This window comes from Orycteropus afer, unplaced genomic scaffold (assembly GCF_000298275.1).
Source record: "Orycteropus afer afer isolate SDZICR_OR568_19922 unplaced genomic scaffold, OryAfe1.0 scaffold00495, whole genome shotgun sequence".
Taxonomy (NCBI): Eukaryota; Metazoa; Chordata; class Mammalia; order Tubulidentata; family Orycteropodidae; genus Orycteropus; species Orycteropus afer.
The window spans coordinates 998,620-1,021,340 of NW_006922082.1; the positions used below are offsets into that span (position 1 = coordinate 998,620).

A 22,721-nucleotide genomic window follows, 5' to 3' on the forward strand; every position below is an offset into this window, starting at 1 on the left:
TATGTGAACTGCTGTATGGAAAGTGAATTGCTCTGTAGATCTTCACTGAAATCACAATTAAAAAAAAAAAAGAAAGAAATTAAGTATTAAAGATAAATATTCCATTTTAACAATAATGTCTAAATTGTAGCATACTTCTAGTCTGTTCAAGTTTCATTTCCACTCACTAATAAAATACAGTATAAATATAACTGGGACTTAACCTAAGACAAGCCTTACCCTACTACATTGATCATTTATTTCCTAACTGAAATCAGAAAGGGTGGGAGGGAAATCCATAAAACCAGGTAATAACCTCAACTTACTCTGCCTTTCTTCCCTCTGTCTACTCTAATTCTACTTTTTTAAAAACAATTATTTTCTGTATTTTTTAATAGCAAGGCAAGTACCTGATGCCAAATTTTTAAAGTATACAATAAAAAGCAACTCAATTTCCCTTCAGAGTCCATCTATACAAAGACTTTTATCTGCAGTCAAGCAAATAGAAACAAATATACAAGCATACCCCACAGAATATATCCTTTTAATGTTTTCACATTAGAATGTCTCAGTTTTAGTACCTAAACTATAAAAAATTTTGATGCAAAATTTTTCAGCCCATATTTTTCATAAAGTAAAATACTTATGTTTCAATCCTAAAACTTTTACACATTTTTAAGAAAAAGATATGTGAGAAGTCTGAAGATACATACCAAATAAAACTAGCAGATTTATGGAAAAGCTGTGTAAGTAGTATCAACAAAAGGAATGGGTATGTTACTACATACAAAGTGTTAACAAGCATATTATTTATTTTGTAATCAAGAAGGAAAGTTTCAGAATTTTATATCCTAATAATTTTTAAAGATTTATAAATAAGCAGTTTTCTGTGTTTTAATTATGTTTTTGAAATTGGGTAAGGGCTGAGGTTGACATGCAACCAATCAAAATAGGTTCTCAGGGAAGAGTTTTCACACAGAATGTGTGATTTTTTTCAAGAACGAATTACTCATTTTAAGCAGGAGATTTATGTACCGTGAAACATGTGAGAGCCAGAACTAGATGGCAGGGTTTCAAACAGGTTCTTCCCAGTTCAGTCATGGCCAATGAAGCGAATCCCAAATGGGCCCAAATTTGTAAAATGTGGATGAACTGAAATGGTAACTGGAACAGTAACCAAAATGGGAAATTACGGGTCGACATCCTGCTAGAAAACAATGGCAGCATGCATGTTGCACAGTAACCAATTTTTGCCTGGCAGAGTCAGAATCAACAGTGCCCTGCTCACAAATGGTGGCTGACTGTGCTACTTTCAATGTGCTGCTCTCCACAGTCCTGGCAATAATCCAACCTCTCATTATCAGGCTATTGAAAGGACTCACTACACCTCTTCTTGAGTCTCTCATTCCATGGCCTCAACCTATAATTTTTCCCATTTCAGTTACTGCTCTTCTTTACCCAAATTTTAAAAATTAGGGTCTGTTCCGATTTTACTTCATCAGCCATGGCTGAACCAGTCTGAATCAGTTTGAAGCCCTACTCGACAGGACTGCCTTGTTTTTCTGGGGTCTTGCAAGTTTTCCATCTCTGACAGGGTACAGTCATCATTTTTCTATCGCTCTCTATTTAGTGGAAAATATTTGTGTTTTCCTTCTCTGACATGTTTACTTCTTACAAAGGTTCCAGCTTTAGCAGATTTTACTATCTATACACACACCCCTCCTGCTTAAAATATACAAATACATACAAACACACATTATTTAACACAAATGATAGTTTACCGTACATACTCCTTTGTATGCTGTTTTTCTATTTAATGTAACTATAAAAAGGGTGTGTGGGCAATGTTGTCTGATGTCCTCTAACTTCACAAGAAGGAAAGAGGACCTAAAACAGTATCAACAACCCAAGGCTCATTCCGATGAGACAGAGGTCAGACATGCTACCACCTTCCAGCCTTTTACCAATTCTGACACCAAATGTCCCTTCCATGACACTCTCTACTTCTCTGCTGGATTCGAGAATTCACTGCGACGGCCACACAGAACTCACAGTCAATAATCACAATTAACGGAGTTTCTTAGAGAAGTAACTGGTTACAATTCAGAATCAGAAACTCAGGATACAGTTCTTCCATGAGGACAGCTTCTTCTCAGCTGTGTCACAAGCACCCTTCTCTCTGGCACCCTTCAGCTTCTGCCCTGCTTGGGCAAGTGCTTCAAAGCTCTTTTAACTCTGTCGATAGGTGCCCACTCCACCAGCAAGGCTCCAGCCCAAAGACACTCACTCAGCTTTCTCACTATGTGGGCCAGGAAACCCACCACTCTATCTCATGCCAGTCTCTTGCTTCTGTTGGTTATGCTGCTGCCTTTCTCTCTCTTCTGGATCGAGGAAATTCAGCACAGTGATCTCAGATCCAAAGGATGCACTCCACCCCTCAGTCTTCTTTCTTGATGGTAGTGAGATTCTCCCCAACCCTTGCCTCTGGGATGGCTCATTTTCAGTGGGTTGGCAAAACCACACAATCCCCATATTAGATGTCCATACACATTATGTACATGGCCCCACCCCCACAAGGGTGCCATGTACCTTATTTATATTACTAACAAGCTATCCAATCCCCTTGGTGGGCTACAAAGTACATCACATTTACATAGTTCCACCTACTCAACTGATGGGTATCACTAAGATCATGGCTAGAAGAGCCACACCAAGCAATTCACTGTACCACAGCATCTTAGAAATTATCCCACAAATATTGGGTACTAAACTACTTCAATCCTATAGTTGTCCTTTATACTATTCTAGTATTTTATTTCTTCAAGTCTAGAATGCCATTACCTATAAAACACACTATTATTTGACATGCCACTAAAAAAGAGGGGACAGAACTGTCAATTATAACTATAATGCTACTGACACGACCACGTGAATTTAAATTTATTAAAATATGAAAGAAGTCTTAGAATTAATGAAATATGGTAGACTGTTTCCAAACTCTTATTATCACAAAGAGTGCTATAATACTCTCAATCATATATTATTTCATAATTTTCACAAGTAAGTACAGGACAGATACATAGAACTGCTGGATCTAGTATACATGCATTTTCACCTTTAAGTAATACATCCAAATTCTCACCAGCTATGATGTAAGTGGAGTCCCTGAGTGGTACAGTTAATCAGCTCAGCTGCCTGGAAGGTTGGAAGTTCAAGCCCACCCAAAGGCACCTCAAAAGAAAGGCCTATTTCTGAAAACTATGAAGCAGAGTTCTACTCTGACACACATGAGGTCATGAGGAATTAGAACTGCCTCGATTTTAACTGGTTTGGATGGCTTATGATGTAATGCTTGTTTCCCTAATTCTGACCAGGTTAATTATTTCACCTTTTCCCATCCAGCAAGTGAAAAAGGGTATCTGTTGTGGTTCAATAGGCATATCTCTTATTATGAGATGGTCTGAAAATATTTTCACATTTAAAGGCCATGTACATTACTTTGCTGTAAACAGTATTCATATCATTTCACATTTTTCTATTTAAACCTTTTTCATATTGATAAACACATGAAAGAAATGTTCTTTGTCTATAATGAGATATTGTAGATATTCCTCCCAGTTTGTTATTTGTTGTTCAATTTTATTTATGATGAAATATAACCAAATTCATCCTTTACTTAATGGCTTTTGGGGTCTGAGTTAAATTTAGAGAGGTCTTCCTCATTCCAAGATTACTAAACACAGTAATTCTCCCATTAGTCATCCCAATAATTTTATCATTCATTTTTCACATTTAAATCTTTGATTCTTCTAGAATATATTTGAGTTAAGGCATAACAGTGGGGATCCAACTTTATTTTCTTTCTGGGTTGCTATCCAGTTGATCTAATACCTCTGTTGTATGACTGAGGCTCTTTTTAGATGTTATAAGTTAGGCTCAGAGTAAGTGAGACAGATAGCAAAATTCGGGCTTTGGGATCCTAAAATGCATATAGTATTAAAAGCACAAATCCTAGAGCCAAATACCTACTATATATTAAGTATATTAACTACTATTGCTGTTAATTCTGGGACATAAGAGTAGCAAGACAGTGGCTTCTCTATTTATGATTTTTATAATATTTAGGTTTCTCATTAAGACCGAAAAATAGATAATCTCTTCCTTCAGTCAAAATAAATATGCACTATACTACAGAAGTGTTAATAACAATATTTAAATAGCATTTTACAGGTTTTATAAAATAACTTAATTACATTGATTTACTTCATATACCCTCATAACCACTCTGTGAGAAGATGGGCAAAGATTTTAATTCCCATTTAGTGCTGAGAATAATTCAAGGATAGTAACTTGTCCCCTTTACTTAAAGGAACTGTCAGAGCCAAATTCAAATGCTGTTAAGATACTGCCTTCATACCTTGCACCAAGTACTTTTACACAAAAATGAATGATAATTTCTATTCTCAAGAAGCTTGAAACAATTTGTCAGTTAAATATTCAGACTCATCATATACTTCCTTTTAAGTATGGAAGGAAGATACGGAAGTATAAGACATGGTCCCTGGTCTTGGGAAACCTTCAAAGGTCTATAGTAGTTTAAAAAAAAAAAAAAAAGCAAGACTTAGAGGAACAGAAAGTAAGCCTGAAAGGCAGGAACTATATCTTATCTACTATGTCCATGTCTTATGTTACTTTATGTATGGTCTGCATGACTGAAATATATTATTATTAGCTCAAAAAATCTGTTGGCTGTCTAATTATTAAGGAGTTCTAGTGGTACAGTAGTTAAGGCATTCAGCTACTAACCAAAAGGTTGGTGGTTTGAACCCATCAGCTGTTCTGTGGGAGAAAGATGAGGTAATCTACTTCTGTAACAATTTACAGCCTTGGAAACACTATGGGCAATTCTACTCTGTCCCACAGGGTCATTATGCATCAGAATGGACTTGATGGCAGTGGGTTTGTTTTTGTCTAATTATTATTGATTGAACCTTCTAGACAAGGTGACATGAAATACCTGACTTCACTGTCCCTTTCCTAGGGCTGAACTTCTGTTTGACACCAAATCAGCAGCCAAATCATCAACTATCTCTTAAGACTACACAACAAAGAAGTTTAGGCAACCATTATGGACTGCACCTACTGATTATAAACATATTTCATAACAAAAATAAAGATTTTGAGGTAAATTATTCCATTTTATTTCATAGCTGCCAGAAAGTTATATAACAATCTTTAGAACTGAATCAAGTACAACTCCACAAAATATAACTACCATCCACAGTTACTTTATTCCAAATTAAACACACCTCCTGCCTCTACAACAAACAATTATTTGTATTTCTTGTCAATGGGTCTTTGTGTTGTTTGCTACAGATACCTTGTCATCCTATCTTTTCTACAGGTACTTATTTTTTAGTCTTAACACTTACCGACTACACAGAATCAGTTTTTTTTAACTTCTGAAGTATTTTAGTAAATATGGAGAACAAAGGTGAATAATAATAAAATTCAAATATTAAACTAAACATAGCTTATGAAGAATAATTTTCTATCCTGCCATAGATATCTTTGTTCAGGAGTCAGCATGCCCTGTTCTCCAGTCTATCCAATGATTTGAGATAGCTGCTCTCTATCCCAAGGACTGGTACTGTTAATAAAAACCTTGCATGGGTCAAAATAATTTTTAAACTTTTAACAAAAAAGCCCAAAGAGATCAGGTCTAAATTTTAGTGGTTTACTTTATGTTACTTAGAGTTCGAAATTCAAATAAAAAGGAAAACAGGAAGTTGACAGTAAACTAATAAATCTAAAGACCTCTTACAAAGCCACGTGCCTAGAAATTACATGCAGCGACAAGTATGTACAATACTGAGGAGACACTATTATTTTCACTAAAGGGACAAGGGCTTTCTACAGGGGTTATTTATGGCAAAGGTTTAGTACAACAAACAATCTTATCATAAACTGCCTCAATATACCATAAATGTGGTTATGCTCTAGGTCATATATGTGGGTATTACAGAAATAAAAAGCATGTGAAAGAAACCAGCACAATGCCTGCACACTGTTGAATCTCAGCAAGAAGATATAGAGCCATTTATGAGACTATTAAATTTGGCCCTCAATGCTGGCAATAGAATAAGGTTCCATTCTTTTTGAAGGGTAAAAATACTGTACTAGCCACTCAAAGCAGACTGGCATCACAACTCCCTTGAATTTAACATGAATAATAGATTTATGAGTTAATGAATGCTTACTATATGCCTATTACCATGAGAAGAGATGGAAGTAAAATAGGAGTAACACCTAATTCCTCTTTTCAAAGTTGAAAAAGAATCCAAGTTCTAAAGTGTTCCTAAAAATAAAATAAAAAATCCTGTATCATCAAAAGACTGCTGGGTATCAAAAATTCCTTTCTTAAAAAATAAAATACTAAAAAAAATAAATTAAATTAAATACTGCAGGCTCTAGTTGTGTCTCTAGTCTCTTGTTTCTGGTCCTTACAATGAAAAATTCTGGGATTCAAACAGATTTGCTAGCCCCTATGAAATACCCCAAAACTGTACTCCCTGGGTACCTGACCAAGGAAGTAACTATGTTCCTGGGTATCCCTATGTAGGAAAAAAAAAAAAAAGTGTCAAGTAGGAAGAGAGAATCAAATTCAGTCTTCAGATCTTCTTCTCAGTAATCATCTCCATTGAATTCAATCCAACACTTTCAAGTATGCAAACCACTAGACAAATTCTATCAAGAATCTTTTTTTACTTCAGTCCTGATTATCCTATCTCTTCCAGACTCTTAAAAATCTTTGGTTTATGCCATACAAATTGTTCTTAATCACAGAGTATTCCTTGTATTGTTCACAATGAGTTCTTGTGCCACTTGGAAATAAGTTTTATGGTAATCAAATCTTTATATATCTCCACAAAAAACAGATCGATGCTTAGTCCTAAATATTCATTCAAAATATATTTATTAAGCATCTCCTATATGAGCTCTAGGAGCTCTGGTAGCATAATGCCTAAGGCACTTGACTGCTAACCAGAAGGCTGGTGGTTCAAGTCCACCAGCCACTCCTTGGAAGGAAGGTTGGGCAAAATACTTCCACAGTGATACTGCCTTGGAAACCCAAGGAGGGGTCGCTATGAGTCAGGTCTGACTCGATGGCACATAACAACAACAACAACATATGAGCTCTGGTAGCGTAGTGCCTAAGGCATTTGACTGCTAACCAGAAGGCTGGTGGTTCAAACCCACCAGCCACTCCCTGGAAGGAAGATTGTTGGGCACTCTACTTCCATAGTGATATCACCTCAGAAACCCAAGGAGGGGTCGCTACGACTTGCATCTGACTCGGTGGCAGTGACTCTGGTTTTGGTTTTTGGTATGTGTCAACACTGGATGGAATGTGTAGAAGCAGAATTTAAAAAGAAAAAGTTATGATAGCTGAAATGTCCCACTTCATTCTATGTCCTCTTGTTCCCTTTACAGACACACTTAAATTGATTAGATTTCCACATTCAAACTATGGAAATCCTTTTCCAAAATTAAAAGAGTTAGTCAGTTAGCACACCATTACTCCTAAAGATCACTTTAGACAATGAACCCTTCCAAGATCAGATGTACAACACAGTGAGTCCCATCATCTCTGAGGTAGTGTTCACACATCTACAAAGAATAGCTCTCGAATCTGAGAGAGCTAAAAAGTGAATGGAATTGACTGGTTTCCAACTAGGAAGAACTCTGAAGCAGAATTATTATTATTATTATTTTAATCCAAATGATCAGTATAATTAAAAGGAAAATAAATTCAGTCGAAACTTTAAATTATACATTTTCCAGAACCTGATCTGAACCTGAGAAATGGCCTCTCTCTGACCCTAGGAAACCTCATTTTAAGTTTCATGTGGGTCAATTTTTCTCTCCACCACTACATGGATTCTGATTACAGAACAAAATACCCAGGACAATCATAGGCTTCAGGGAGAACTCAGGAGGACAAAATTTAAACTCTGCTGTTGAAAATTCTCTTGATAATACAGAAGACTACAACACAAAGTCACTAAATGACACAAGAAGGCACACTCTGATACTTACTATTTATTCCTTTATTCTATCTACCCATCACCCCCCTACCAAAGAAAAATAATAATAATAAAAATGTAAAACTGATTGAGTCACACACAGTTTAACCTGGAAGCTTTAATGACAAAGCAGCTTACTCTTGCAAATTATTAGCAAATATGGAGGCTTAAAAGTGACCTAAAATACAGTCATAGGAAAAAAGACTATTTTAGAGGGGGCAGCAGGGAACAGGGGGAAAATAATCCAAACATTAAAAAAAAAAAAAAAAAAAAAGACAACAAACATAATCAGGCACGAGATCTGCATCAAAACCATTGTTTTCTTTTTCCCTATAAATTTAAAAAACTTACCTTGAAGAGATTTTCCCAATCCCTGGCCCAGCTTCCACCCATGTTTCTGGAGTAAGCGGTGTCCAATATTATCCTGACAGACAGAACAGAGAGACAAACCAAAAATATTCCAATAATATATTCTTCCCTTCCTAGTGACATTTAAACAGGTGATGAGCAAGAGATAATTCTACATATATGCATGCAAAAGGTGCTAATAATAGGGTAAATGTGCCCAATAAAAGGGACATTAATGTAAAAAGAAATGCTGGCCTAGTATTTTATATGGGAAGAACATATGGGGTAAGGGTCCTTTCTGATGGTGTGCTGGGCAACTTTTGTACATAACACTAAAAAGGAGAAAAAGGGGAAAAGGGAAAGGGGGAGGAATACATTTATGAAGTTTAAAACTAACATTAAAAACCATATAATCAAGGTACAATCATATCCACCACCTAGACAGCACCACTTTAAGATTTCTTTTTAAAGAAAATCTATATTGTATTTAGTTGTTTTGTTTATGTGTCAGGCTTTCATGAGACAAAGTAAGTTGTAAGTGTAAGACTGCCCCACCACTAGAAATGAAAACACAATCAGAGCAAAATCGAGGCTAGACTTGATTGGTTTTTTAAAAATATATATATAATATTTAACTAGCATGCAGCCAATATTAAACTGAAAAAACAGTGAGGTTAGTACAACAAGAAATTAAATTGATTAAACAGAAAAATAAAATGAGCTCAAGCACAGACTGAGTGATGCATTTCAACATGTAATCTAACAAAAATGCTAAAATGTTAGAATGAAACAGGCCTAGCAATAAGTTAACAGTAAAGAACCATTAGTGCATGTAGGGGGAAAAAAAAACAACATACATAATGTCTCATCTTCCTAGGAGCACAATGGAAAAGGTATTTCAATGTAAACTGCATAAAAAGATCTCAGAAACAACAATAAAATGCCAGCTTCTGTGTAAAGGGTCTAGGTCTCAGAAATCTCTACGGCCTTTTGTGTCCAATTCTTTGATTTCTGCAGTTACCATGAAGCAGCAAGACAAAGCTAAAATAATCATTAACTGAATCAGATAAAATGATGCTACTCGTCTGCTGGGAAACATTTAAAAATTATAAACACAAAGTGTTCTTTATGCATAAAAAATGTAAATGTGTAGTATTACTCTGATATCACCATTTGAAAATAATCTCTTATTTCCTGAAATTAATTTTAAAGCTAAAACTCCAAATCTCTGAATTAAAACCAAATATTCCATAAACTGCTTTTTACTTTTCAGCTCCATAATTCAATGATAAAATGCTTCTTTCATAGAGAAGAGAATATAATTATTTTACTCTTATCTTCTATGACAGAAAGTTAAGAGAGAGTCTCCTCAATGCTGTTTTTGTTTTGTTTTTTAAAGACAACTTCCTTCTATAAATTTATGACCGCATGTGAATCAGAAAACTGAGCTGAACAGACATTTCACTGATGGGGTGGGAAAATATCAAGATACTTTTTAGAAGATGAAACTTACTAAAATGTCAAAATGAAATAGGCCAAGCAATAAGGGAACAGTACTTCATGACAATGAAAAATTTGTTTCTAAAACAAAAGATACAATTGTTTTAAATATATATATACACCTACTCCTCATTTATCTACTACTTCATTATCATTAGCCGATATTTTCCATTTACGGCAACAGTAAGGTATCTGCCAACTATTCTGTACACTAACGATGTACATCTGGCAGTAATGAATGCTGAGGCACAGGGCTAGAGTTAATGGTGGCTATGTCAACCTGGCTGGCCCACGATTCTCAGTGGTTTGGCAGTTATGTAATGATGTGATCTGGCAGCTATATAATGATGGAATCATCCTCCGGTTTGTGATCTGATGTGGTCATCCTCCATTTTCTCATAATGTCAATTTTTGTGTAACAATGTGGTCTTTGGATCACAACCATATAGATAAGTGAGGAGTAGGTGTATTTACAAAATCATGATAATCTTCAAAAGGTCACTAGAAATTACTTTTGCTAGAAAAAAGAATTACTAGAAAGCTCTATGGTAGATGTAATTCCAGGAGATGATGTCTACATTATGAGACATCAAACAACTTAAATCTAACACTGCTGCCTCTCTTTTCTCCTTCCCTTCTCCCCTCCCAACTGAACTGCTAGGAAGAGTATCCCTTTAATTAGTATTGAGCATTTATTTATAAATAACTTTATTATCAAAAAAAGAATAAAGTTCTTAATATAAGTAATATTAGCAGAAAAGGAAATGGTAAAAAGGCTCTTGTTTTACTACCATGAAAATAAACTTACCTGTACATAAAATTCTTGTTTCATAACATAATTCCTACAACTGATAACCCTAGAAAGGACAAGGATAGTAGAACGACTCTAAGATTATTTGATTGATTTAAATAAATGTTTAATCTTTTAATAGGCTAATGTAACTATACTTGGCACAGAGATTTTGGATACTAAACAACGCTGACAAAAATTGTTGCCCTGTTTTTTTATTTAGGAAAACTCAATTTATGGTTAAGTAGAGATGAGACATTATGCTGACTGTGTTATATTATGAATGCACTAAAATAAACAGACAGATGAAGCAGTATGCTATTTCCAAAAGCAGTGCAAGTGGAGTGAAAGCATTTCCATACGAACCTGGCTTTAAAAACTGGGCTGTCAAAAGAACAGTTAAATGTAACACAAAGTAAGAAACTGTCCAATCACTAATGGTCGTTTTATTTATTTATTTTTGTCTTGTTTTCAATTCACTGCTTGCAAGTAATGTATTTATTAAAGAAGAGTGAAAGCATAAGTAAAATCACGAGTCAAGACCAGCTGAGAGATTCAAGAGCAGCATGTTGTGACTGACAACAGTGAAAGGAAAAGCAAATGTTAAAGGGAGAGGAAGAAAAAAAGAAAAATTGAAGGTTATACACATTAGCACCACTTTTACAAAACCACTCAAGAGGATAGCTGTCACCTTCTCAAAGAAAAGCTACTGATACAAAATGGCAATGATTATTTCTCTTCTAAAACTTCAGGTGAAAATTATTCTTTAATTCAATTTACTTTCCCAAATGTGATTAAGGAATGAAATCTTGGAGACTACATTACAATTATTAACATGCCACTCTTAGTCCTTCTCATTACAAGAAAGGCAACAGAAACAGGAGGCATAGCTCACAGAACTGCTTCCTCTCATGGGAATCACCAACTTCATAGAATAAAGGGAATGATTAATTCAGAAAAACTGGGCCTTTCCTATCATTCCAGACTACCTGCTTTTTGAGGGAAAAAGGCAGCTCTTGGACTCTGCTAGTATTCAGTATGGTCCCCTTTTCTACCCAAAAAGAAAAAATAAATTCATAAACGCTACTCAAAACTTAGGCTTATGGATGATAACTAACATGAGGAAGGCACACCCAAACATCTTATAACAATGTAGGGCAAAGTAGATGTGTCTTCCTTGGAAATGTTTAAATGCTCACTGAACTCTCACTGCTCCTGACAGAACAAAGGACGCAATCACCAGCCTGGGAAAACAACTAATCTAGTCTTTCTGTTTAGAGTTGTGATTTTGCCAAGTATTTCCATGACGACAGCTGCTGTTGTTGTTGTTGCAGCAGGGTGCCATTAAGTCAGCTCCTACTCCTAGCGACTCTGTGTACAACACTGCTCGGTCCTGTGCCAGCTTCACAATCCTTGCTGTACCTATGATTGTTACACCACTAAACTGGACTAACTTCTGGTCCACTGACAGATTAAGGCAATGATCACTAAATTGATCTCTAAAACAGTAAAAGAGTGTAAGTAGTTACTAGGTAAGTGATTATAATAGTGACTAGTAAAAATCTTTGTGGCTTTTTTAAATAAAATACATAATTTGTTGTTTAATTATAATCTCAGAACCAAAAATGAATAGCAGACATTTTCTTCTTTTCTAACACAACCTGGTTTACGACTACCAAAAAGACATGAGAGTGGCAGTCTGTTTCAAAGTTTCAATGCACATGGAAGAACTGCAAGGAAATCCTAATTTTAGACTAATGAGTAAGGCAACTGAATTTTGCCTAAAAGTGGTAGGCAAAAAGCTGGTTTTCCACATGATTCACAGAGTTCCCACAAACAACCTATCTGTTATACTCTGTACTCAAAACCCAAAAATGGTGGCAGTATGGTGGCATCTTTGGATATGAAGTTCTTCTAATTTTGGTTAAACTGTGAAACTGAGCTGAAAATTTACACTTTTTTCACGAAAATTACCTCAGTTGTCCTTTACCATTTTTTCTATTTCCAACTTAAATGTACAAGTAAGATACTATATTCATATCCTTTTTTCCCCTCTATCATATGCAAGGAGCTCTGGTAGTATAATGGTTAAAGCATTCAGATGCTAACCAAAAGGTCAGCAGTCAGAACCCACTAGCTGCTCCACAGAAGAAAGATGGGTAGCCTGCTTCCACAAAGATACAGCCTTGGAAACACTATGGGGCAGTTCTACTCTGTCCTATAGGGTCACTGTAAGTCGGAATCAACTCAATGGCAGCTGATGTGTTTTTTATGGTATTATATGTTTAAGACAGTATAGGAATGAGAAAGAGGGATATAATTTTTAAATGGAAAGATCTTTAAAAGCAAGAAATGTGTTAAAACAACTACCAATATGCTGAAACACAGTATCAGCAATAAAAAAGACCTCACTATTAATTGTCTAAGCCATCCCTCAACAATTTTTTGGTATTTACCAAGCAGAAAAGTTTCCCAGAAATTTCTCGCTGCTCCACAGAGCTATATACCACAGTAACAATGATCATTTTGCAACAGCACCACCAATCTATATAACTGTAGTCTGCCAAACCACAGATAAAAATGTACTTTACTGTATGGAGCTGATTCCAAGTTTTTGTAGCAAGAAATAGACTATCACGTCTCATGAGAAAACTATACAATAGGTATGTCAGCGACTGGATGAATATTAATTCCACACTGAACTTTCTTTTAGTTGTCAGCCACATTCAATTTACACCATTTAGCTCATTTTCAACAGTGACAAAAATGGTAGGTCTCTTGAGTGGATTGTAAGCTTTGCTGATTGTGTATTAAAGATTCTATAAGCAAGAACCGAATGCTAATAGGTGAACCCATGCAAACAATAAGTTGTAAAAATTCCCAAAACAAAAAATCTCTAGCTCACTACAGATGACACAATGAAGACTGGAGAGAAAAGCCACATAGTAATGCTACACCATTCAGCTCCAAGAAGCACATTATTTATAGTGCAGTCCACATATGGTCACTGCTAAACGTCGAATCAGCAGTCTTATAGAGTTACAGTTTGGAACTAGTGGAGTCCACAGATCTAAACAGATATGCAACATGACAAAACCCAATTATACATATATCCCTAAATCCCTAGATGAGCAAACTAAATATCAGCAACTAAAGTTTGAAAGCTTACATTAAATTTTAAAACCTGTTTAGTCAACTGACAACTATTAACACAGAATTTAATTAGTCAGGCAAAGCAAAGACCAATTAATGGGCTAATGAGTAGTTTTACTTTCAATGATAACATACTTTAAGCCTACGATTTAAGTATTTTACCTTCTGTATAGCTTAATTCTCCAATTTCTCATCTTCTTTCTATAATAAAGGTCATGAAAGACCATATATCGTAAATCACACCAACTGATTCTTAGAAATATGGTGGAGTCCTAGACTGGGTTATGGCTTTAGATCAACTTTGATTTGTTCACTAAATATTTTTTAGTATGAGAATGTCATAATTATAATGGCTGGGATCTAAAAATCTCAAAGCAATAACTTTCAAAATTCAAATTCCAAAAATCCTATTTGAATAATAAAGCCACTCCTCAGAAGGAAGGTTAGGCAATCTACTTCCGTAGTGATACTGCCTCAGAAACCCAAGGAGGGGTCGCTATGAGTCGGATCCAACTCGACAGCATGTAACAACCACCACCTTCTCTTTAAATTCAGATAATCAAGTTGTATGGCAACTAATATAAATTTCTTAGAAGGGTGCTTCATTCTTCACTAGAAAACTCACTGAAAGCTATTTGGTTAGTTAAAATAAAGAGGGGGGAAAATATGACTTCATAATAAAAATTATTAAACTTCTTACAAATGCTGGATTTTGATGTATTTTTAACTTTTGCCTATTGAAACTGAAATACCTATATCACCACTAACAAATCTAAGTTTAGAAGCTCACTAAAAGCACATTGCATTATTGCATCTTTGTATCTAATTTCCCATTTTGCCAGTTAGCATCAAATTTACCCTATTACAAAACAAAGAGACCTTTATTCTATACTCACAATAACCCTTCACACAGGCATATCCTTGGCACAAACCTGTGCAGAGACATCCACGGTTACCAGCTGCTGCAGATTACTGGGGTATTTTTTGTTTGTTTTGTTTTTTGACCTTTTTTTTTTTTAAAAAACAAAAAACAAAAAACCTTTAGCTCCTGCAATGATCTGTAGACTCCCAAAGCTGCATATTTCCAGCCACTTTTGAGTTGCATGCTGTAGCAAAACAGTCAGCACCTCTCAATAGATATTGCTGCAGAGAAAGATTTTAATTCAGCATAGACTCTTTGGTGCGTTAGAAGCCACACCATTTCCCTCTAAAAACAAGACAGCTCAACAGAGCCAGCCAGCCATGTAACTTAATATAGACTATCATTTGGTAGGCATTCATAAGGTGACAGTGGACTTCTTTTGATTATGGGAGAAGGGATGAAACACTAGCTACTTCGGTGCCAATCATTTTATGGAATTCATTAGATACTTTAAATTTGATTCTCAAATGATTTGATAGCAGAAATAAGATCCCTCCAATCTTGTGTCCCCCACTTCCAACTAATACAGCTATGAAGCTCCTGTAGCTACTACCTGGACTACCACATCACACATAATGCACATATACATATAAAACCAAACTCACTGCTATCGAGTCAGTTCTGACTCATAGCGACCCCTCCCTTGGGTTTCCGAGGCAGTATCTCTACAGAAGTAGATTGCCCAATCTTCCTTCAGAGGAGTGGCTGATGGGTTTGAACTGCTAGCCTTCTGGTTAGCAGTAAAATGCCTTAGGCACTAAGCCACCAGAGCTCCCATATATATGTATATGTATATGTGTGTGTGTATCTGTGTGTGTGTCACGAGTAAATTTCCATTGGAAGTATAAATTATTAATTGTTGTTGTTATGTGCCGTCGAGTCAAACCCGACTCATAGCGACCCCTCCTTGGGTTTCCGAGGCAGTATCACTACGGAAGTAGGATTGCCCAACCTTCCTTCCGAGGAGTGGCTGGTGGGTTTGAACCGCCAGCCGTCTGGTTAGCAGGCAAGTGTCTTAGCCACTATGCTACCAGAGCTCCCAAAATTATATTAATATACTTACTTAAAAAAATGCAAAGTATACTATTTGCTATTTAAGTGGAAAGAATAATTCTAATTAATAAATAGGTGTATCAATTGCACTACTACTCACTGAGATTACTCAACAATGATTAGTCAGACTGTCTTCTGATAGTTTTCTCCCTTTAACATGTGCCAGAATTTATGACGTGCTAGAAAAAAATCCTGAACATTCCATAAAGTATGAAAAGTGAAATACCATGAGTCTCACCTGACAAATAAATGGATTCTTCAGGAATCTTTAAAGTATAGTCCTCAAAGAAGGCTTAGGAAATGTTAAATATCATTTAATTTATTGGTTTTCAAAAATCTTGGTTCAGTATTGTAATAATGAACACTAGAGGCTATAAATTTAGTCTAATTAAATTTCCTGCTGCTGTCAAGTCAAAGTACCCCAAGAATTATAGCTTGTATAAGAGTATTAACCAATCATGTAACTTGCAGAATACAATACTGGGGATTTGCTTCTGATAGATCTGTTCTTAAGTTCTGACCTAAAGAAACATTTAAATTATAATGGAAATTTTAAGTTATTTTTAAGTGCAAGATAGTGATCTAGACCACAGATTACACTATGAAATTCTACCTTGTGATAATCCCCAAGATGCTGTGGAACAAGGCACCAACTTCACGGGTTTTTAATTTAGCAAAGCGGGCTTGCCATTTTCTCCTTATGTCAAAACACAAGACTGGGCTTTCAATGCATCAGATGTGAATTCTCCCTCTGCAGCATTATCACATGCGTCATCAATTACTGCCATGCCTATGTCTAGCATCATGCCAGCACATTAAGACAGAAAGTACTATATGCAGTGTTCACTGGACCAGAAGAACAGAAATAAGAAGGGGAGGTGGGGAAGAAAGAAACCCTAGAGAAGAAATAAAAAAAAAAGGCAGACCGTGCAATACAAACCAGATCATGGCTGCTTAGCTAATATGGGCCAACTGCTGTGGAAGAAAAATGTCGAACACCCCAAGTTGTGTAAATTTCTGTAAACATCTAAACACACACACAAACACACACAACACCAACCTAATTAGGAACATAAATATATGTTGATCCTTTACTACGTTACAGTTTTGAAAATAAAAGCTGAAGTTAAAATATCTGTACTCTCTAAACTGCCTTCTTTCCTGAGAGAGGAGTAGAGCTAGTGTTTCTTAAAGGAGAAAGGGGCTTGCTTTGACTTTTATAAAGATTAAGATTCCCTCTTTGATTTACTTTTTTTCACTCACATCTTACCAATAGCTCCCTAAAACTCTTATTAAAAATGTACACTTAAACACAAATATTAAATGCTGACAATACTGACAAGTTAAGACAGTTTAACAATAGACTATGTAATTTTTAAATAATGAGTTTTTTAAAATGAAAATAATGTTCAAAAATTAGTAAGGTTGTTTTTATGTTTTTTTTTCTCTCTCTCTTTTTTTTTTTTTAAAGTAAGAGGACAATAAATCTCTAGTTCTATTGCTTGGCATTAATAATCTCCAAAACAAACCCATGTGAAAAGATAGAAAGAATCAACTTTTGACAAAAACCAGACTTCCCTTACACTACAGAAACCAAATTTACCATGCTCCATATGAGTCTGGTAAATTAAATGTATTAATCCATAACTGTTTCTAATGGAGCATTTCACATATGACTGCAGTGCCCAAGAAAAGTGAAGCTGTAAAAGGATCAAAATACATTTCACTCCTTTATTCAATTTACAAAAACACTAAATTTTAAGTTGTTATCTTTAACAGAGTAAAAGTATGGGCCAAAAGGATATTTTCCATCAAAATTCTAATTTGTTTTCAGCTTTTTTAAGAGTAATTTCCCAATATATTAAATATTATACTACATCCCAAACTGTATTTGATTACTATAATGCATGCAAGTAAACAGCTCTAAACTGTACTATCAGTTATCAGTGAGTTTAATTTCATTCACATCAAGTGGCACACGAACACTACCTAACTAACTGGCTATGACCCAAAATTAAGCACTGATTATCTTACCGATTCTATAGGTTTATCAAGAGATGCTTGTTCAATTTCCAAGTGTCCTTCTTCATACTGATCAAAGTGATTACCCTGAAAAAAGAAGACTACAGTTATTTTTTCAAAAGCAATACATGCCACAATTGTTAATGCCTAATCAAACTAGGAATTATTTTTTATTTTATATTCCTTTTCAGGAAGTAACCAAAACTGGGCCACAAATTCAGACAATCTGAAATCTATAAAAATAACTTATTAGGAATCTAGAGCTAGTAATTTCAACTTTTTGTCTCCTCACAGGCATCAAAATTGCTAACTAAAACACATTTGGGACATCAGCTCTTTCTTATACTACTATATTGGGAAAACTATAGAATCATTAAAACATAGTCATGCTGTGTTTTACTTTTAATAAACAATCTTGTATTGAATTTTTAATGCTAAAGAAAGTAAGTAATAAAAAAAATACAAATGTCAATAATTGACTGCATTTGATGATAAATGCTGAAACATTCAACATTAAATTACCAATTGCTATCTTCTGGGTTTAAAGAACTCAAAAACACAATCTCTTGTAATCTTCTTGTAAATTAACAAATTTACTCAAATAAATCACAGACCAAATGTAAAAAAAAAGCTTCTAGAAGAAAATACAGTATAAAATCTTTGTGACCTCAAGGGACAAGGTTGTAGTCACTTCTTGGTCACAGCCAGCTACCCAGAGGGAACGAGTAGTTGAACCTGTGGGCTTGGAACCACAGTTGCAGGGACATCAAGCTCAATTGGCATAACATACTGGCATAATGGAACATTGTTCCATCTCCTACTTTGGCGAATAGCAACTGGGATCTTAAAAGCTTGCAAGGAGCCATCTAGATGCAATCATGGGTCTCTCCTCGTCCAGAGCAAAGAAGAATGAAGAAATTCAAAGATTCATGGAAACAATCAGTCCTAGAGACTGGGTACACCATGCGATCTGCAGCCTATACAACTATGAGACCAGAAGAACTAGATGGTGCCCGGCTACCACTGTCAATCACTTGGAGGGGGATCTATGTAGGAGATGCTGGATAGAGAGGGAGAACACTCTGGAATAAAACTCAAAATCATTTGGGAAAAAAAAAAGGGGGGGGGGACCAGGTTTGCTGGTCTGATAGAACCTGGTGGAACCACTGAGACTATGGTGCCCAGCTGCCCTTCAGGTCTGGAATTGAACCCACACCTGTGGCTTCCAGCCAAACAAAAGACAGGCATCTACCTGAGGAAGATACACTCCTTGGAGAGAACAATTATGGTAGAAAGAAGGGCTGTTTATGCACAGGGAGACAGCTCAGGGGGCAGGAGTGCATGGAGGGATGGACACAGGGAAGAGGTTACTATCAGGAGGAAGTGGGAGGGGAGCTGTTGCATGAGGGTAAACTGTAGTCAATGTCATGAGACGATGTGTGTGTGTGTGAACTGCTGTATGGAAAGTGAATTTGCTCTGTAAACTTTCACCCAAATCACAATTAAAAAAAAAAAAAGTTTTTGTGACCTCAGGTTAGACAAAGATTTCTTGGACACACACCAAAAGCACAATCCATAAAATAAAAAAAATAATAAACTAGACTGGAAATATTTATTATTAATATTTATTATTAGAAAATATTTATAAATCTCTTATCTGATAAAGGACCTATATCTGGAATATATAAAGAACTCTCAAAACAACTCAAAATTGCTAACTAATAAAACAACCCAACCTCAAAAGTGGACAAAACACACTGAACATACTTCACCAAAGACATGATGTTCTTAGTTTCCATTGAGTCGATTCTGACTCATGACGACCCCAGGTATACAGAGTAAAACTGCTTCATAGGGTTTTCCTTTCAGAAGGCAGACTGCTAAGCCTGTTTTCCCTTTGCACCAAGACATACAAATGGCAAATAAACACATGAAAACATCATGAATTACCAGGGAAATGCTAACTAAAACCACCCTTAGTGATACCGCCTCAGAAACCCAAGGACGGGTCGTTATGAGTCAGTCTGATGCCAACAGCACATAACACCAACTAAAACCACAATGAGATACTACTTTACAAAAATTAAACCGACTGTCATTGAATCAATTCCAACTGATAATGACCCTATAGGACAGAGAAGAACTGCCTCATAGGGTTTCCAACGCTTATGGAAGCAAACTGCCTCATCTTTTCCCCACAGAGCACCTGGTTCAAACTGCCAACCTTTTGGTTAGCAGTTGAATGCCTTAACTACTATTCCACCAGAGCTCCATACATCCTATCAGAATGGGTTAAAAAAAATCTAATAATGCCAAGTGATGGTGAAATTACAGAGCAACAGGTACTCTCATAAATCTTTGGTGGGAGGCAAAATGGTACAGTCACTTCGGAAAACAGTTTGGCAGTTTCTTGTCAAGTTAAACATATACTTTACATACAACCCAGCAATCCTGTTTCCAACAATCCTGTTCCCCAAATGGAAGGAAAATCCCACATTCACACACAAAAACCTGACTGTGAATGTTTACAGTAACTTTATTTGTACATGGGAAAATTCTAAATGTCCCTCAACTTAAAATGAATTTAAACAAAAATCACTATGGTACACCCATACTATGGAATGCTACTCAGCAATAAAAAGGAATAAACTTCAAATACAAGCAACTACTTGAATGAATCTCAAATGAATTATGCTAAGTGAAAGAAACTATACTCAAAAGGCTACATACTCTATGATTCCAAGTATAAAACATTCTGAAAAAAGCAAAACTACCGAAGAAAATTGATTAGTGGTTGCCAGTGGGCTATATACTGATTGGGGTGGCTATGCTACCATGCATTCTGTCAAAACTCAAAGAACCAAACAGAGTGAGTTGTATTGTGTCTTAATGATCCTTTTTTTTTAAATGGAAGAAATGGTAGCATTCATACCACTTGCTTCCTAAAGTATAGCTTAAACATTAAAAGAAAACTTTAAACCCTGTTCTGGAAGCTGATTATGGTGGTGGTTATATAAATCCATACTTTTTTTAAAACTGATAGAACTATATATTCACCAAAAGAAAAGCCACTTTTATTATATGATAACTGTGGTAGTTAAGGTTGTGTGTCAACTCAGCTGGGCCTGGTTCAGTGGTTGGGCAGCTGGTGGCAGTTACTCCCCATGAAGAGACTGGCAATCAACTCCATGGTGGAACCTACCACAGGCAGCTGAGTAGCTGCTTTAGGGATGTAGTCTGCTTTCTGTATATAAGAAACAGCTCTGGGAATGATCTCTAGCTTATGGCACACTTGAACCCTGCCATGCAGCCATGTTGTTGTTCAGCAGCCCACCATGCTCTGCCGACCATGGGACTTCCGATGGACTTGAATTAACAGCCTGTCGTGTGGTTTGGTAACATCAGGACTGTGTCTATTTACTTGTCAACCTTGGGCTTGTCACTCTCAGCAGCCAGCAGCTGTCTTGAGTGAAGCAAAAGCCTCTAGCTTCAGTGGGCCAGGATCAGGAGGCAGAGCTGAAGCCCAAGATTGAGGGGCTTTCACCCAGCCCCTAGAGCCTGGCACTCTGAACTCAGACTAAAAGCCTCCAAACTGTAAGAGAATAAACTCCTATTTGTTCAAGCATCCCATTTGTGGTATATTCCCACCAGGGTGGCACTAAATAATGAAAACAGTAATTTTAAAAATAAATAAAATCCTTAAAAAGCTGGAATTAGAAATACCATTTGACCCATCAATTCCATTACTAGGTATATATCCTAAAGAAGTGAGAGCAAGGACAAGAACAGATATATGCATACCCATGTTCATCACAGCACTATTTACAATAGCAAAAAGATGGAAACAACATAGGTGCTCATCAACAGTAGAATGGATAACCAAACTATGGTACATAGACACAATGGAATACTATGCAACCTTAAAGAAGAACATAGAAGCTGCAAACTACCACATAACAGGGATGAACTTGGAGGATATTATGCTGAGTGAAATAAGTCAATCACAAAAGGACAAATATTGTATTAATGTGTTACTGTAAAAAGTGAAGGAAAGGTTTATATATGGAAGGAAATTTTCTTTGTTGGTTACCAGGGGCAGAAGGGAAGGGGAGGGAACACCTGCTAGATAGATAGAGACAAGAATTAATTTGGGTGAAGGGAAGGGCAATGTACCAATGTGAGTGATCAAAACAGCGGCACTGAGGAAGAGGAAGACAGAGAGGTACATGGCAGGTATAGACAACAAAGATGAACCCTTTTGCACATACAGTACTACTGCGTTGCTAGTGAAGGCAAACACTGATACATGGGTGCACAGGTGAGTGGACATGCTGAATGATTAGGTATATCTACGCAGGGGGGAGTGTGACAATGTTTCTACAAGTGTATTTATAGGTTCTATGAGAATTTCTAGGTATACTGTGCAGCTCACAAATGGCAAGGCTGTAGTCACTTCTTGGCCACAGGTGGCTACCCAGAGGGAGTGAATAGTTGGACCTGTGGGCTCAGGACCACAGTCACAAGGGACATCAAGCTCAACTGGTATACCATACTACACAAAAACATTGTTCCACATCCTATTTTGGTGAGTAGTGACCGGGATCTTAAAAGCTTGCAAGCACCCATCCAGATGCTGTAGATGGGTCTCTACTCATCCACAGCAAAGAAAAATGAAGAAAACGAAAGACTCATGGAGACAATTAGTCCAAGTGACTGGTACACCATGTGATCCTCAGCCTACATGACAATGAGACCTGAAGAACTAGATGGTGCCCAACTACCACTGTCAACCACTTGGAGAGGGATCTATGTAGGAGATCCTGGATAGAGTGGGAGAACAATGTGGAACAAAACTCAAAATCATTAA

General features: G+C 36.2%; 1 protein-coding gene across 1 annotated transcript in view; it reads right to left on the reverse strand.

Annotated features, from left to right (window-relative positions):
* The window catches only part of GPATCH8 (G-patch domain containing 8), a 70,309-nt gene extending 52,368 nt beyond the window's left edge, over nt 1–17,941 (reverse strand). Inside the window, exons 1-2 of the mRNA XM_042782876.1 lie at nt 17,867–17,941; nt 8,418–8,490 (exon numbers count right to left, since the gene is read on the reverse strand). The gene's annotated coding sequence lies outside the window, so the exon portion shown is untranslated. The remainder of the gene's footprint in view (nt 1–8,417; nt 8,491–17,866) is intronic.
* Between the last annotated feature and the right edge of the window lie 4,780 nt (nt 17,942–22,721).